The sequence below is a fragment of the Lactuca virosa genome, chromosome 3 (assembly GCF_052849685.1).
Source record: "Lactuca virosa cultivar CGN04683 chromosome 3, Lactuca_virosa_CGN04683_v6, whole genome shotgun sequence".
NCBI lineage: Eukaryota > Viridiplantae > Streptophyta > Magnoliopsida > Asterales > Asteraceae > Lactuca > Lactuca virosa.
In genome coordinates, this window is record NC_136428.1 from 296,308,925 (window position 1) to 296,327,344 (window position 18,420).

The 18,420-nt window shown below is 39.6% G+C and overlaps 1 long non-coding RNA gene across 1 annotated transcript; it reads left to right on the top strand.

The window, feature by feature from the left end:
• The first annotated feature begins 12,698 nt into the window (after positions 1-12,698).
• LOC145163008 (uncharacterized) lies at positions 12,699-15,753 on the top strand. Its single transcript, XR_013739502.1, has 3 exons — positions 12,699-13,609; positions 14,146-14,246; positions 15,391-15,753. It is a non-coding gene; the product is annotated as an uncharacterized LOC145163008 (long non-coding RNA).
• The last annotated feature ends 2,667 nt before the right edge of the window (positions 15,754-18,420 follow it).

The window sequence follows — 18,420 nt, forward strand, 5'->3', positions numbered from 1 at the left end:
GATGAAAGTAACTATGTACTCACCTTTTTAGCGCGAGTTTATAGAATCTAACTAGAAATGGTCAGCGGTTCGTGATCGTCGGGCTTGGGACGCGAAATGCATTCAGCAAACGAGAGAGAGAGAGAGAGAGAGAAAAGAATTTGGTGTAAGAATGGTTAGGGTTGAACTTGCTATTTATAGGGTGTTATGGGCAAGTCCATGTCGTGGACATGACAAGTTCACGTCATGGCGCATGGCTGAATCACTTCATAGGCTTGTCATCTGCGTTCTACGTCGAAAGGTGTCCGAATGACATTTCCATGTCATGAACTTTATGTCCATGTCGTGGAATCTTAACACATCACTCCTGTAGAATTAGCATGTGTTTTTCTAGCCTCAATTAGTGTCCTTGACTCATTTCACATCGTGGACTTAAGGCGGCTAGGGTTTCTGCCACGTGTCATGCCCTCAGACAACTATATCTTCGGAAGGTCATAAATTTTGCATACGAACTCCATTTTTGACGTTCTTATATCCACCCGTAGGTGGAGACGTACTCTACAACTTTTGTTTAGATCACTAAGGCTAAAAAGTACTCTATCATAAACTCACTTTTTACGATTCCCGGTGTCATGCCGATTTTGTCGCGAACTTCGACAGGTCATAACTTCTTCGTTATAAAGGAAAAATGAAGTGTGACATCCTGGAATTTAGGGCTTAATCTGTAAAGGGGCAGATCACCGTGAACCTTTTCGTATCTCGATCGATTGAATTTTAATACATATTATAGTAAAAATATATGTAAAAGTCAGAAAAATCAGACGTTCCGGATCAATTAGACGTGAAACTTCAAACACGGATTGCCATTAAAGGTCTGCAACACTGGAACTTGTCTGACTTGATTGGTTGGCGACTACATGACAGCCTGAAAGGGCTTATTGGTCTTGGGATCCAGCACTTTAGGGAAACTTTTGATGAAAGACTCAACAGTCTTCATGCCAGGGAATCCCTTCTTTACTTGATCCTCCAAGAATAGCTTGAAATGCGAAGCCTTTGGATCACCTGATGGATTGACAAAAGGAGCACTTGATAATTCTGAGAGATCAACTCTTGTCCATGAATGGAAATCATGGAAGTCGTAGTAGAACTCCACATTTTTGCTTTTGCACTTTACGATCCACATGACCTGTCCTGGAAACCCCACGAGATAATTCCCAATCTATCGCCGTACTTGTGACCAAATTTATTCTGTTTAAGATCAGTGACAGTGATAGTGGGTTTATTTCCAGGAGCATTCTGATCAGAAGATTTCTTGAAGAGAAGTTGCTTTTTCTTGTCAGAAGCTGCTAACTTGGCACGTTTAAGTGCAACAACGCTTGGCGCCTGAGCTGGTTCCTTATCAAATCGATCGACAATTCTTGTTCTTCTTTAAGTGGGCTGGTCAACAGGGGGGTCGTCAACTTGTTGAGCAGAAGGCTGGCTGGCATTGAGATGTTGAACTGAAGACTTGAATTTGTCATCAAATTCTTCTGCCAGCGTCTTCTTAAGGTCAAAGTAGCTTGCTGTCAAGGATCCCAGATGAGTTTGCAGATCCGAAATTTGTTGAGTTTTTAAAGTTTTATCTGCCTCAAAATCTGCAACCTGAATTTTGGGTTGGGCCTTTTCAGCTTCAAGATCAGCCACCCGGATATCAAGCTCAATATTTTTCTGATTGAGTACGCTGATTTCCTTTTGAAGTCCATGTATGGTGGGATCATCCTCTTTTGAGTGGCCTTACTCAATAAATATCCCCTTATCTCGGGAGGAAGGCACTGAGCTTTGTTCATGGTCCAAACATAGAGCAAGTCTCTCAGAGGCAATGTCGTGATAAGGCCTAATAGGAGAGGATCTTGAAGGAACAGACGAACCACCAGCTTCATAAAATGTGCTTGGACCTTCATTGGATGGCATAGGTGAAGTAGCAAAGGAAGTAGTAATTGGTGGAGTTGACAGGTCATGAGATAGTTCAGGCACGAATACACCTGGTCTAGGATCTAGTCTTCTCCTCTTCAATGAAGGCGAGGAGGTCTGAGTTGTCAGAGGTTCACTTACTATTGGCTCAATGGTAGGAGTGACATTCTCAGAGGGAGGAATCTCCGAAGATATCTCCATAGGAGTTGAGGTTTCAGCCAGTTAAGTTGGAGATGGAGGTGTAGCTTCAAGAACGTCGTCTGACTCCCTTATCTCCGTTGCTGTATGAGCAACATCATGGATAGTGTCAAAGAAAGAGTCAAGATCTTCATTTGACAAAAGGTTTGCATGTACTCCAAGATTTAAAGGAATATCATCCTTGTCAAAGCCCGAAAGATCCAAATCTTCAAAAGAATCATTTTCATCATTCTCTGTCGCATCCTCTGAAGTCCCCTTGTTAAAATCACTCTCGACATTCACAGAGTGTAGATCATGTTCTTCAGCTACCATAGCAGCAGGAGTAGCATCATCATCTTCGTGATCAGAAACTGGAATGACGTCGTCTTCAGAAAAAATATGATCTTCAGAGGTCACACGATCAGATGAAACATGAGACTCAGATGCCTCACTTGAATCGACAAACAAGCCAAACTTCATTAAGGGGAATTTTCCTTGAAAAATTATTTTACCCTTTCGGTTTTGCTTTATTAATCCGACGGTGTGTGGCCCTAAGGACTTCATGTCGAGGATTTCTCCATCTTTGGCCATTTCAGGAAATTTTTCATCAATGAAGACTTGAATGAACCTAGGGTACAACAAGAACCTGTCCCTAGTCTTCCCTTTGATGTTTTCAATTAATTCTTCGAGAATGAACTTGGAGAGGTTGTAGTCCAATCACGCAGCCAGAGAGATGATGGCACCAGTGTTTCTTAGGGAGATCTCATCCGCGCCAGACTTTCTTCTAGAAATGCAGCTCACGAAGACATGAGCTAGAAATCTCCAAAACGGTGGCAGCAGCTTCTTCATGGTTGGAGGGAAAACACCTTCATATCCCATTTTGACAAGATATTCTTCAATTTGGGAAATCTCGAGCTCAGGAGAGAAGGTTGATTGATCGTTAATTTTGATAGTGCTTCTGATGAACTGCTCATTGATGGTAATTTTGCAGTTTTTGACCGTTGCTTCAACAGAAACAGCTCCAACACTTCCTTTCTTCACCGATGCAGACTTCCAGAAATCCTTAATCCATCCTTGATAAATATCTGGATTGACAGTCAAAGCCGTAGACAAGCAACACTCTCGTAATCCATGCATCATGGACTTGAATTCTCCGTGAGCAGCCGGAGGATCAGTCAAGATGATGGCTAGATTGTGACTGTCAGCAAACTTGAGCTCTGCCATTTCAATCTGCACACAAACAAACCAAATGAGAAAACAAAATATATAAACATTTAAAATTTATGTTTCACTCAAATTTGCAGTTTTAATTTGGCTTTTAAGTGAGACACACGAAGAAATATCAAATTTATTGACCAAAAGGGAATTCACGGCCGTAAACAGCATGACCGTAAACTGCCTGGCCGTGAACTGCATTGGCCATGAACTGCCTTGGCCGTAAACTGTCTTGGCCGTAAACGCTGACAGTTAGTTTTTCTTCGATTAAACCTTAAAAAGGTGTCGATTTGATGCGAGATTATCATATTCCTGGTCGGTTTTAGCATACCTTTGAAGCTATCGGATCAATTTTACCAAAACTCATGAAACAATTTTAGAGAGAGAGAGAGAGAGAGAAACTGGAGAGTTTGCGGCCAGGATGAAGAAAATGAGGAATAGAGGGTTTTCGGCTGTCTCCTTTTCTTTATATACCCAGACCAAAAATTTCATGGGCCTCAATCCACAATGATAAAGTCCAATACCCAAAAAAATTTATAAAAAATAAAACATTTTGAGGACAAAAATTAAAAAATTAATGAAAATAAAAATAATAAAATAATAAAATAAAATAAAATAAAACTAATTCCCAAAACTAAACTTTAAATAAAATTTGTGAATAATTTTTTTTTAAACTAAACTAATTTCAGAAATTAAAAATTAACAGGAATTTTAAACTACTTCCACTTTAACAAACGCTGATAAGATTTTGTGATATTGGGATCAAAGTTATTAGACAGTCTTACTCCGCTTGTCGGTACTTCTATCTTCATGTCTATGTCTAGTCGATCGTTGGTATTGTGGTCCACTTAAACACGAAAGGTTGTGACAAATTTAGGATAAACTATAAGTGACAAGACATTAGATCCTATGAACTTAGATAAATTTCCTAAAAGACCATTCAACTGACGACGACCAAGAATATTGTTGTCCACCTAAATTGAGCAGCGAAATCTACAGACAACCTATAAGTGTTCAATTTTAGTTGTATTAGAACGTGTTTCCCGCTTCCTGATATGCCCCAATAATCAAGTTCTTCAAGAATACTCCTTACATCAGATGAGCAGACAATTATTAAGGAAGAAATTAGATTTAGAATGCATATGTTATACACTCAGGTAGAATCTCTACCAATCACACAGAGAGTGAAACATATGACTAACTAGAGTTTAGATGGATTGAGAAGAAGAATGTTGCATATGCTGTGTACCAGGTCGGATTGTAAATCACGCAAAGGAGACAACATATGGCTAACAGATAGGAAGAATATCATAGAAGAAGATGCAGAGAGACAGAATTGCATATGTTACAGTCCAGGTTAGATCTTTCGATCACACAGAGGAGGTAACATATGACTGACAGTAAGAAAGAAAGAAAATAACTTTCTACAGACCTAATTTATCGGAATTCCCTAGTCGCCCCATCAATACCGGAATTAAGGACAAAGTCCGCACATCGAGGAAAAGTTAATCCACAGTTCTAGATACAGATCATTTAATGTATCCGCAGATTCCCATGTATATCTGATCCTAGTCAAGTCCATTTAAGAAACCCTTCGTGCCTACCTGCGCATCGAACACAGAGCACAGACAATTCGACTTTGGCACCTTACACAGATTCAGGCTGCTCGTTATCACTTGATTATATCACTTCCCTTCACATCACCTACAAACGAGAACAATTAGAAACATATTTTTGATAATTTGTTTTTCTAATGTTTTTGGATTTTTAAATTTTTAAATTTTTGTTTGGTTTTTGTTTATTTCTCCCCCTAAATTTGTGCATGGGTGAGAATGAAATTAAAATGCGCAAATTTAAACTAACCTAAAACAAAAATTAGTCCTCAAAACGTTTCATTTTCAAAAAGCTCACACGCACATCGAATTGAGCTTTGTTAAACGGCTTTGTGAACAGATCCGCCACATTATTAGCAGTGGGAACCTGTTCCAGCCGAATGAGCGAACGCTCATAACAATCTCTGATGAAAAGAATTTTGATGTCAATGTGCTTGGTTTTCGAGTGCTGGACTGGATTTTTAGCAATCTGATTTGTAGCCTAATTATCACAGAATATAGGGGTTTTTAAATAATTCAAACCGTAATCCAACAGCTGATGTTGGATCCATATAACTTGAGAGCAACAGGCAGAGGTAGCAACATATTCCGCTTCTGCTATTGAGGTTGAGAATGTATGCTGTTTCTTGCACTGCCAAGACACCATCCGGTCACCAAGGAATTGACACCCCCAGATGTAGATTTCCTGTCAAGCTCACAGACTCCATAATTACTGTCAGCAAATGCATATAAATCAAATTCAGAATTTTTCGGATACCAAAGACCCAATTTTGGGGTGGCTTTGAGGTACCGAAAGATTCTTTTGACAGCAATAAGACGTGAAAGTTTAGGATTAGCCTGATAATGTGCGCATTGACAAACTGCAAACATGATGTCTGGTCGACTTGTAGTTAGATACATCAACGAACCGATCATTGATCTGTAATGAGTTTGATCTACGGATTTGCCATCAGTATCTGGAGTCAGCAGGGGTCTTTCGGCCATTGGCGTCAAGGCAGGTTTTGCGTCTTGAAACCCGAACTTCTCAAGTATATCGACCACATATTTTGCTTGATGAATCAGGATTCCGGTTGATCTTTGTTGGACCTGAAGCCCCAAAAACATGGTCATTTCGCCTAATGAGCTCATCTTGAACCTTTTTTTCATCACTCCTTCGATCTCTTTGCACAGCTGTGGACTGGTAGACCCGAAGATAATGTCGTCAACATAGATCTGGACTAGAATCTGATCATTACCCACATGCTTGATGAACAAAGTTTGATCGATAGTGCCGCGAGAATATCCATGTTCGAGCAAGTGCTTTATGATAGTTGCATACCACGCTCGTGGAGCTTGATGTAACCTATACAGCGCCTTGTCCAACTTGTAGACATGATTGGGAAGCTTCTAGTTAACAAACCCAGGAGGTTGATCAACGTAGATTTCTTCCTTCACTTTTCCATACAAGAAGGCTGTCTTGACATCCATCTAATAAACAGTGAAGTTCATGTAAGAAGCGTATGCAAGGAAGATACGAATAGCCTCCAAGCGAGCCACCGAAGCATAAACCTCAGTGTAGTCAAGACCCTCGATCTGTCTAAACCCACGAACCACCAATCTTGCTTTATTACGCACAATGACTCCAGAATCGTCTTGCTTATTGCGGTATACCCAGCGATTGTCAAGAGACTTTTTGCCTTTAGGAAGTTCAACCAGCTGCCAAACCCCAAGTTTTTCAAATTGATTTAGCTCTTCATGCATAGCATCTACCCATCTGGGCTCATTCAAATCCATTTCAACGTTCTTTGGCTCTATTTGAGAGATAAAGCAAGAATAAAGACATGTATTGACATCTCCACTCTGGCTTCTCGTTTTAACACCGTCACCCAGCTGGCCGATGACATTCTCGATCAGATGATCTTGTGGAATGCGTGAAGGTATCTCCTGGCTGATGTCATTGAGTGAAACAGGAAGATTGTGAACGTTAACAACTCCATCATCTGCCGAAGGATCCACATCAGAAGAACCAGTCTCATTAGTAGGATCTGCCACAAACTCATTTGCAATTTGCTTAGGAAAGAGAAGTTCCATAAAATTTTGAGTAACAACGGAAGCATCTCGTGACATGAACTCTCTTTCATCAGGAGTAAGAGGAGTGGCATCAACATCTGGAGTTTGTTGTTGACTTGGAGATTCTGGACTAGGAATTGGAACAGATGACTCCACCGAAGGAATCGCAGAAGAAACTATCAACGGTCTGTAAATAACGTCTTCGTCTTCATCTTTAGGTACAAACTTCGAACCCGAAGTGGAACCAGATAAACTATCAGAACACATATTGAACGATTTGAACAACGATGTGTAATCAAACAGCCAATCAGGACCCACTCTAGCATTTGTTTCATTCTCCTCCAGCCAGCGCACATCAAAGGATTCTACAATTTGCTTTGTTCTTTTGTTGTAAACCCTGTATGCAGTGCGAGCAGCATACCCCACGAAATAGCAGTCATCAGCTTTGGCATTAAACTTTGGGTTGGACTCCAGGTGAAGAAGGGTACAAGGGCAGCCAAATACACGGAAATGGCTAACAGATGGTTTGTGACCGTATAGAATTTCGTATGGAGTCTTCATCTGGGCTTTGTTGATCAAAACATGATTCTGAACATAGCAAGCAGTGTTGATCGCCTCAGCCCAAAAGAAAACTGGTAACTTTGAGTCACACAGCACCGTCCTTGCAGCGTCTTGCAGCGTTCGATTTCTCCATTCAGCTACACCGTTTTGTTGAGGTGTGCGAACATAACTGTATTGTCGCATAATTCCCTTTTCTGCGCAAAAATGATCAACAACTGCATTCTTGAATTTTGTACCATTATCAGTTCCAAGCACCTTCACCCGGTTATTTGTTTGGTTCTCAATCATTACGATGAATTTCTTGATCAGATCAGATACCCCAGCTTTGTTGTTCAAGAACAAAACCCACGTGAAACGCGAGAAGTCATCAATCACAACTAGACAGTATGAGTTTCTATTGATGCTTAGGACATTGACCGGACCAAATAAATCCATGTGCAACAATTGGAGCACCTGGCTGATTGAGTTGATTTGCTTTGGCAGGTGTGGTTTCCTGTGATGCTTTCCTTGGGCACATGACATACACTTTTGAAATGTAATAAAGTCTCTGACAGGCAGGCCACACACCATTTTGTTTTTAGCAAGATGATTCAGATTCTTAGCGTTAGCAATGCCGAGTCGTCGGTGCCACATGATAGCTTTTTGTTCTGAGACTTTTGAAAAGAGGCAGGTGACTTGCTCAGGTATGTTGCTATTCATATCTATAATGTAAGCATTTCCATCCCGCTTCGATTTGACAAGAATCCACTCATCCGGGATGACAATGCCTGGCTTTAAGATCAGACACTCTTTATCAGTAAAATGCGTTGAATAACCCTTGTCGTAAATCTGAGAGACACTTAACAAGCTATGCTTTAACTCGGGAGCATAGTTGACGTTCTCAAAACTCAGCACTCCGTTTGTTATAGTTCCTCTCTAAGTGATTTTTCCGCCATCACCGCCCGCAAAGGAAACGAATCCCCCGTTAAAGGTCTGAATGTCGTTCAATTGGGAGATGTCTCCTGTCATATGCCGGGAACAACCGTTGTCGACATACCATGGTCTGACGACATTCCTTCGCAACTGTCCCTGCAAAATGAACAGGATCATTTAGATTTGGGGACCCAGGTCATTTCTTTCCTGGGTGGACCCTTTACGATCACATATTTATCTTTTAATCCTTTTGATTTTGAATCATCATGTAAAACATTTTCAGAGGATGATGATGATTGGTTGGAAGATAATTTGGGCACCCACTGACATTTAGGTTTCTTAACATTCACGGGTGATTTTGAAACACTTTTCTTTTCAGTTTGCTTTGAGCATTTGGATTTTCTACCAGAAGTGGTTGAAGATTCAGATTCACTCTTTGACGAAAACGACCTTGGCTTAGCCGAGTTCGATTTTGGCAAACTGTTTTGTGACTTTGTTATTGAAAACCTGTTTGTTCTTTTGAAAAACTACCATTTTCTTGTTTTTATTAGCCCTCCAATCATCATCTCGTGGACGAGATCTCGAAGACTTTCTAGTTAAAGACCTTCCTCGAGACTCGTTCTCTCCTCTTTGAGACAAAAAAAATGCACAAATGCCCTATTAGGACAATTCCTAGCGATGTGACCGACAGTACCACAGTTAAAACAAATCTGCTTATTATTATTGTAACTGGTACTGCGTTTGTCTGATTTTCTCTCTTTATTGACACACTTACTTTTACCATAAGAACATGTGCAAGTATCAGATTGTGTGATAGGTGGGGGTGAATCCGGTTGTGTGATTGGTGAAGTGGATGTGCTTGAAACAGGAACATCAAGTTCAGGAACATCAGAATTATCAAACAAATCATCAAATATGTCAAAGAAATTTAAATCAACATGATTCAATGCAGAAGTATCACAAGATGTATCATGGACATAAACATCAGAAACAAAAGAGTCATTTTTTGAAATAGAAACATCAGGTTCAGAAACATGTTTATTTTCGAGAAACAGATCCTGCAGCTTCTTGCTTTGAGTGACTTAAAAATTGATCTGCATGGGAAGTAGAAACGTTAGTAGTTTCGACATTAATACTACCTCCCGACACACATCCATATTTAAGAAATGGCTTTCTATCCATTTCCACTTTTGACAAAGGGACATTAGTATACGTATGATTAAAAGGGGGAGGAACTTTGTCATAACCTAAGCCCTTGGACTGATTTTGTTTAAATTTCAAATTAGTTTCTATCATTGATGCAACTACTTCACTTGACACATCAAATTTTCTAAAAGTAAAATATGCATTTTCAAATTTGTTCTTTAATGTGTCAAGCTCAGCAGTTGCCTCAGCGAGTTGTTCAGTTACATATCTATAATGTGTACTTTTAATACTATACTCTTCCTGAAGCTTTCTAAAATCCTTGGTTTTTGTTTCTAATTGAGTCTTCAGGGGTTTCTGTCCTTTTCTAAGTTGATACCCTTCATATCTCAAGTCCTCGTTCTCTTTCCGTAATAATTCTATATGCTCAAGAAGATTGTTAACTTTATCAATGCAAGTTTGAGAACAACAAGACTGACTTACCTCATTCTTTTCAGGTTCTGAAATGGAGGATACCATGAAAGCAAACTGCAACTCCATCATTTCTTCTTCAGGATCAACTTCAGCTTCTTCCACAAGAGTATCATTGATTTGAGCCAAGTGAGCATTTTCAGGTCCTGAAATATTTAGTGCCTGAATCTGGTCTTCCCAGTCAAAGGACTGAGCAACCACTGCTAAGTTAGCAGTCTCACTGTTGACGGCAGCATTTCTGCGACCATTTCCCACTGGAACCATTGTTCGATCACTATTTACTCTTCTATCTGGTTTGGGACACACGAGCAAAATGACCTGGCTCGTGGCAGTTGTAGCAGCGCAACTTTCCCTTGTTAAACCCTACTTTCTTATCCGCATTCATTCCCCAGTTATTCTTTCCTGTTTTCTTAGCAAATTGCTTAGCCCTGAACACAGCCATAGCAATTTGCCAAGTGATGTCCATTTCCTCCACATCCTCTGGATGAATTTGATCTAGGTCAGCAAATGAGAGTTGAGGTGGGAGTTCTCCAGCTACAAAAGCATTGTAGAAATTTATGAGTCCAGTAGCAAGAGCTAAGTTCTCATCAGTTTCTTTGGAATGGGGAGCTGGAGCCATAGCTGGTGCACTTGAGGAGGAAACAGCTTGAGGAACACCGAAAGATTGACTTTGTTGATGAGAAACAGATGCTGGAGCAACATATGGTGTAATTGATGGAGTGATAAATTTTTGATTCTGAGGCTGTTGAACAACAAAAGCTTGACTTGATGAAGAGATATAAGATGAAAAAGCATTATTTGAGGAAATTCCAAGATTCGCAGTTGAGTAAGAATTCACATGGTTCATCTCTCGTTGCTTGTCATCAAGATCACATGCTTTGATGATTGCCATTGTTTCAGCAAGAATAAGACGATTTAAATCTTTTGTCTTTTTGATAACAGCCACATTCATGTCCCATGACTTTGGAAGTGAGTTCAGCAATTTCTTGTTTATCTCTGACTTAGTCAAGTAAATCCCAGTTGTACTCATCTCAGTAGTAAGTGCAGTAAATCGCTGCAACTGAGCTTCCAGTGTCTCTCTAATGACATAATTGAACATGTTGAAATTTTTCCTTAACATATCCTGACGGCTTTCCTTCATATCTTCATTTCCCTTGTAAACCTCTATCAAAGCTTCCCACAGTACTTTGGCTGAAGTGTATTCTCTGAAGCATTGCGCAATATCAGGAGATAGAGCCATAGTCAAAGTAGCCAGTGCTCTTTCTTGTTCTTCAATCTTTTCGAAATCCTCATCGATGTAATCAGCGTATGGTTTGTCAATTACTTGTCCAACTGGAAGATTCGTAGTTATTCTGATTGGCCCTTTTAGGATGCTTCTCCAAACCTTGAAATCTTTCATTTTGATGTATTTTTCGATTCTGTATTTCCATTCTGGGAACCCTTCTGCAGATAACAGACGGGGAATACGAGTGGTTGTTCCCATGATGGAATCCAGTTCATGATGAAGTACTTGACCTTGAGAATCCATTTTTTTAGAGATTTTTTTTAATTGAAAATGACTTGGAAAAATTAACTAAACTTCCAAAAAGATAGTTTGAGGTCAAACAATTACGGCCGTAAACACGAGTTTACGGTCAACGTTCACAGCTTGGAGTTTACGATTGAAGGTTCACGGTTGAGTTTACGGTTGAAGGTTCACGGTTGAGTTTACGGTCTAAGAGAGATTTACGGTTGGATTGAGTTTACGGTCTAAGAGGGATTTACGGTCAATGAAGATTGATTGTTTACGGTCAATAAAGATTGACTGTATACGGTCGTAAACTGTTGACCGTAAACACCCATAATTTGATGAAAATTTGCATTGCAAGCAGATCTAATCCCCTTATGTCACGAAACCACCAAATGCAATCTTGAAAAACGATGAAACTGAACTCCTTTGACCGAAAACGTGATTGAAAGATGTTTTGACACTAGACTTGCTCTAATACCAATTGTAAAGTCCTAGAAACAGGATCTCAACTAATGATCAAGCAATCTAACAATCAAACAAGATGAGAATTGAGTAGAAGAAGAATGAATCAAAGCTTACACACGTTTGTATTAAGAAAACGTCTGGTATAACTCTGACTGGCCGTAAACACAATGAATCAACAACCACTAACAGACACAGACTGGTCCTATATATAGGAAAGAGGACTTGACCGTAAAGTAGACAAGGCCGTAAACAGGTTTACGACCGTAAACCTGTTTACGGTCGTAAACATACCTTCGGCCGTAAACATACCAAAACACTTCTATTACAATACTAAATGACCTATACATCCAAGCCTAGCCCAAACCATAATATAGACCCTTCACCTTTGAAACCGTTGAACTTAAAACTATTGTTCGTCAAGTACTCCTTTAATTGATTAAATAAATAAAAAAAAACTAAATAAACATAACAAATATAAATAAATAAATGAAAATAAAATTAAAGTAACAGTGGGATTTTTCATTTAATTAAATCTACTCATCTTAAATTAATGCATATTAGTCTATTGGCAGATTTGCAATTTCCTGAAACTAATTTAGTCACAATATATGAAATTAGGGTGGAGTTAGTTAGTGTGCCAAATAGCAGGGACCATTTGTTCCAAAATTGGAAAGACTGTGTCTTCTTCCCTATCACCAGGTGCAGGTCTCGTTTGTTCTCTTCTTCCCCATTAGAACTGATACAAAAACGAATCTTGGAAAGGAAGTGGTCCAAATTCCTCAAAGGTGAGCCTTTGACTAAATTGATGAGTCTCTTTCAAATCCTTTTGACTGGAAATCCCAGATTTAAGGCTATTAAGAGGAAATTATCGGCATTGGATCTTCACCACCAAGAACCACCACACTACCCTCACTGTTCAGTCGAGTCCCACCCCTTTCTCCCTGCTAGAAATCGCCATCCCCATCCCACTACCGCTGCAGGAGTTCCTCCCTCCACCACCACAACCCAGCCACCCATCTAGTGTTCAATCAAACCCACCCTCCAATCACCCCTACTGTCTTCGTTTTGGTTTCACTGTCAAAGAAAAAAAAAACAAGATGGCACCACCACTGAAGGTGGCCGAGAACCGTTGTCACCTCCATCAAGAACCAGCACCGGTGGTCTCGAACCACCATGTTGCACCACTATAAAAACACCATTGCACCACCAGAACACATCCTCTCGTATTTCTCACTCCCTTTCCTCATCCCCTCCCTTCGTGCTCGCCGAAACGGAAAAGACACGAAGCAGCAGAGCTGCCAATCGTCACCCTCGTCACCCACCACCACCACCAAAACCCACCTCGTCACCACCACCAACGGAAGCAACCACCCCCAATTGTGATCAAAATCACCACCGTGACCCTCCCTTTTCTTGAAACACTTCCATCTCCAGTCTCTCTGCCATCCCTCTTGTTGAGCTCGGCAGAAAAAGAGAAGAACGGAGGCAGCGGCGCTGCCATTGACCGCCCACAGCCGCCACTCGCCGACACTGTTTGCGGTCGCCTTTGCCCTCCAGTCACGCTGTAAGTCGCTGTCTCCGCCCTCGTGACTTTGTTTGTATACCGTGTCCCTTCAATTAGAAACCAGAACCGATTCCGTTGTTCTTGGTTTATGGATTTTTTCGTTCCTGTAATCGCGACCAGGATGAAGACCAGGGAACGTTCAAACACTAACTTGTTTTATTTAAATGTAACCCTGAAATATGCTGCTTTTACTACTCTAGTCCCCCATGTGAAATAACTTCAATGTAAGTCAAATCTACATTTAAGTTAAACAGAATTGGCCCCTCCACCATAAAACCTAACAAGTTAAGTCCTAAATCCCGAAATCAGTTTCAGATGTACAATTTTAGCCCCTGGTCCGGAGAATATTAATAATATGAGTCCGAAATCGTAAATTAGGCTGAGGATGCACACTTCAAGTCCTTGCCATGAAAATATTTTGCAAAATCAGTCCCCAGATTATGATTTTGGCAAAGCCAACCCTATAGTTTATTTATTTTAAGAAAGACCACCCTATACTTATTAATTAATACCAAAACTACTCGTTGGTTTATTAGGAAATATAAGTATACCCGGTGATTCGTTTTAACGACGAGGAACGTTACGTAACAAATCTTACGACAAGATTCACACGTCGAGCCTCGTTCACACTACGAAAGTGAGTGTTTACCGCCCCTTTTTAATATTTTTACGCTTTGGGGGAGAATACATGTGCTATATATATTTATTGATCTTGACAAACACTTACCAATTTCAAAACTAATTTATAAATATTATTTTATTATATAATACTTCATATACAAATAAACTAGTGATAAATATGTTTGATGCAAATATGTTACAGTTGCTTTTAAATAATACAACTAGTCGAGATAACAAATGATTTCTGCATACAAAATATCATGATTTTATGACAAAATATGTTATAAAACTTATTTCGTAAAAAGTTACTATATTTGTAGTCTTTCAAGCGCATATCAAACATAAACATATGAGTTATCAACCTCTTGTCTTGAAATGATTTATGTACTATGTACACTACCATGAGATTTACTACTTATTTGAACGAGCATTACACATTTTTATGGATTTTCTTATCGAGTATAACCGGCTTTTCATGACAAACTCTAGTTAAGGGCCTTATGAGTGAGACATTATTCATTACCCTAAGTGAAAACAAACACTTAGAAGACTCACACCACTATAATCGTTAATTTTCGGAGCTGAGATACGTATGTATAGATCTGTACGGGTTGACACCCCCACCCGTGGTTGCTAGCTACAACCTCGACCGATCAATCGAAGTGGGTGATAAATATCTAAAAAAATTTTACGACGTCCAATGAAGCGTCGTAGGGGTAGGTACAGTCACATAACTCGGTTATAGGACTCACTATAAGCATTAACTAGATCTCATAATCTATAAACCACAGATCCGGTTTCCCTGCTTACTAAACATTTTGAGTATGGATTTACTCATGGTTCTTTGAGTACCAAACATTTTAAGTATGGATTAACTCACGGTTTATCTGATTACTAAACATTTTGGGCATGGATTTACTCATGATTTCTCTATTATCAAACATTTTAAGTATGAACTTTTCTCACGATTTCTCTGTCTATCAAATACCTTAAGTATGAATTTACTTATAAATTTCTATTTTATCAAACATTTTCAAACATGGTTTAAACTATAAATGGGAAACTTTTTAATCTTTTAAAGTATCATTACTGCGGTTAGCAGAAAACCTGTGAACTCTCACCAACCTTGTGTTGACCCTCAAAATTTCATGTATTCTTAGGGTATTACCAAACGAGCTTTCAGTCAGAAGATTAGTCATGGATTTCAAGTGACCTAATTTTATCTAGCTTTTGTTATATCGGCCTATCTGTTAAAGCAAATTTATGAATTTATTATTATGAACCTTGTATTCAAACCTTAAATTGTAATGTAACTGCTATGTTGTTAATGTTGTAACTTGTGATGTATATTCAATTTGCTTGTGATCCATGAACTAAGTCGCACAGCCCAGCGTATTCCACCGCCTCGGCCAGGGGTGTGACAGATTGGTATCAGAGCTAAATTGGCTATAGAGAACTCGTATCCTCGAAAGAGGAAATACAACTATAGCTACAGGCTCCTAATAAAAGTATTATTAATAAATATACTACTTCTCGACTGCTCACGGGAGAGGCAGCTGGTTTGAAAAGCCGCTAGGGTTACTGGACTTCAAAACGGCTTAATTGTCACAATGGTCCTGGCCCCCGATGTTTCCTGTCTGACCCTCATATGTGCTTAGTAGTCTTGGAGTACAAACCAAAAATTTAATAATACTACAAACCTCATCAACAATAATATATAAGAGTTATATATGTATACTCTGACCCGCGATGAGAACACTTAATAAAAATTCTGACATACCTGCAACTAAAGCTACCAACTCAACCCTTTAGGTCAAAAGCCTCAACTCAGGTTAGTATCGTACATAGGCCATACCATAAATAAACTAGGAACGCGCGCCTATGTTATTTATGGTCGAGCTGGTGAATAACCAACCTTGAGCGACGAGTTTGGCAGACTACAATGGTTGATAGTTTTATAGATTGAAGGATGTTCTGAAGACTCGATGCAGATACCTAGTACCTTGAATACATATATCAACTCCCAGACAACATATACATCTTAAAAATCATAAAATACTTAAAAGTCTGGGATAACGTCCAGATTTTCCTGATTTAACTAAATCCGAAAAAGAACAAAGAACCAGTAGCTCTATTACATTCGTAGCGAATAAACCTATAGTTCCTAGTCGATCGTTTGATAGTCTCCAAACTTCTATCTCCCCTATCTTCCAAAGACGAAAAAGATCCGTCCAAATATGAACCACATAAAGAACCTACGAAAGGGGAGGAATCTGAAGAAGAGAAGGGAACGATCAAAGATGAGAGACCAGTTGGAGAAAACATAAAAGAAGAGGATTCCACCTCATTCCCAACGTGGTACTTCCACCTAAAGGAAGCAAATTTCATCACAAGAGTCGAGAAGATTTGAATACACTCTCAGAGAGAACTAATAGCCTCGAGGAACAAGAATGACAAGTCATCACTCCCCAAGTCCGTTTTGCTTATCGACAAGCCTAACAATAAAGTTGCGCTTCTCCTAATTGAACATAGTGTTCGAAATAAGACAACAAATTGAATCTATGATAGACAACATGAATATAGTAGAATATGCCACTTGCACTCTCAGTCAATGAGTTAGAGAGCACAAGAAAGAACAACATGATGAAAAAGGCACTGCCCACATACTATGTCGTCATGACAATTAACCAAAGAAAGGTTACTACCTATGGCCACAAAATATATACTATAGACACAGAGTATAACTGACCTAAAGTAGACTAGGTATCAAATGATTGTAACAAATTAAAGGGTGCGTGAAACTCCTAACCAGCTCGAGGAGCCAGCCAATATGCTAATCGGACATTCTAAATCGCTAACAAGCTCACCTAAGGAGAGTAGTACCCTTAGGTTAAGGTTAGAAATCATGGGAGAAGATATTATACGAAAAATTTTATCCTTGGTATGTCTCTCAATGGATGAAGCTTTTCCATTACTAACCCTGCTCATGTTTAGAAACTGGGTATAACAATATGTAATCGGAATACACATGTTTACGCTATCGGGTTGTTTTAAAGGCCATATATATTAACAGTCCTCTCTCTATCATTTGGAAATCCGTAGAATTTTAGGAACAAGTCACACTAATACAATATCATATAATACGACTCATCCGTGCTCGTTTATAACTAAATTGTTATCGGTACATTTCCTGTTAGCAAACTTCATTCATCTGTGCTATTTGATTATAGTATCAATAAAAGCTTCATTGACCATAAGTTTAGAAGCATGCTAAACCATAAACCCTGCAACGGCCAAGTAGAAGGCATCTTAGAGATACTTACCAATTTCCCCCACACCTTGAGCAACCACGTCTCTCACATCAACCTAATACCCATGACCATTTGAAGTTTCGATGAGATTATCGGAATGGACTGATTATCACCTCTCTGAGCCAAAGTTATATGCTATGAGAAATCCGTCCGATTACCCATACCCAACGAAGAAACTCTTGTTATTTATGGAGATAAATGAGGGAAGAACCTAAGAGCCATTTCTTGCATGAAGGCAAGAAAGCGCTTACAAAAAAGATGGTTCGCTTTCTTGGCCCACGTGATGGATATGCAAGGCAAGGGTAAGGAAATCAAAGATATTCCACAAGTGTGCGATTGCCCGGACGTATTCTCAAAGGATCTACCTGGACTACCCCCAGTCAAGTAGGTGGAATTCTAAATCGATTAAATCCCGGGTGTAGCGCTAGTGGCAAGATCTCCTTATCACCTGGCACCATCGGAAATGTAAGAACTATCCGGTCAACTCCAATAACTAATTGACAAAGGCTTTATCCAGCCAAGCTTTTCACCTTAGGAGCTCCGGTGTTGCTTATCAAAGAGAAGCATGGACCGTTCAGGATATGCATCGACTATCGAGAGTTGAACAAATACCTACTCCCGAGGATCGATGACCTGTTCAACCAGTTGCAAGGATGTTCAACCAGTTGCAAGGACCCGACTACCACTCGAAGATCAAACTAAGATCTGATATTCATCAACTCAGAGTTCAAGAAGAAGACACTCCCAATACGACATTCAGGACCTAGTACGGTCACTACGAGTTCTTGTTTATGCCCTTCGGGTTGACACATGCACCGAAAATATTCATGGATATTATGAACCGAGTGTGCAAACCCCATTTGTACAAGTTCGAGATCG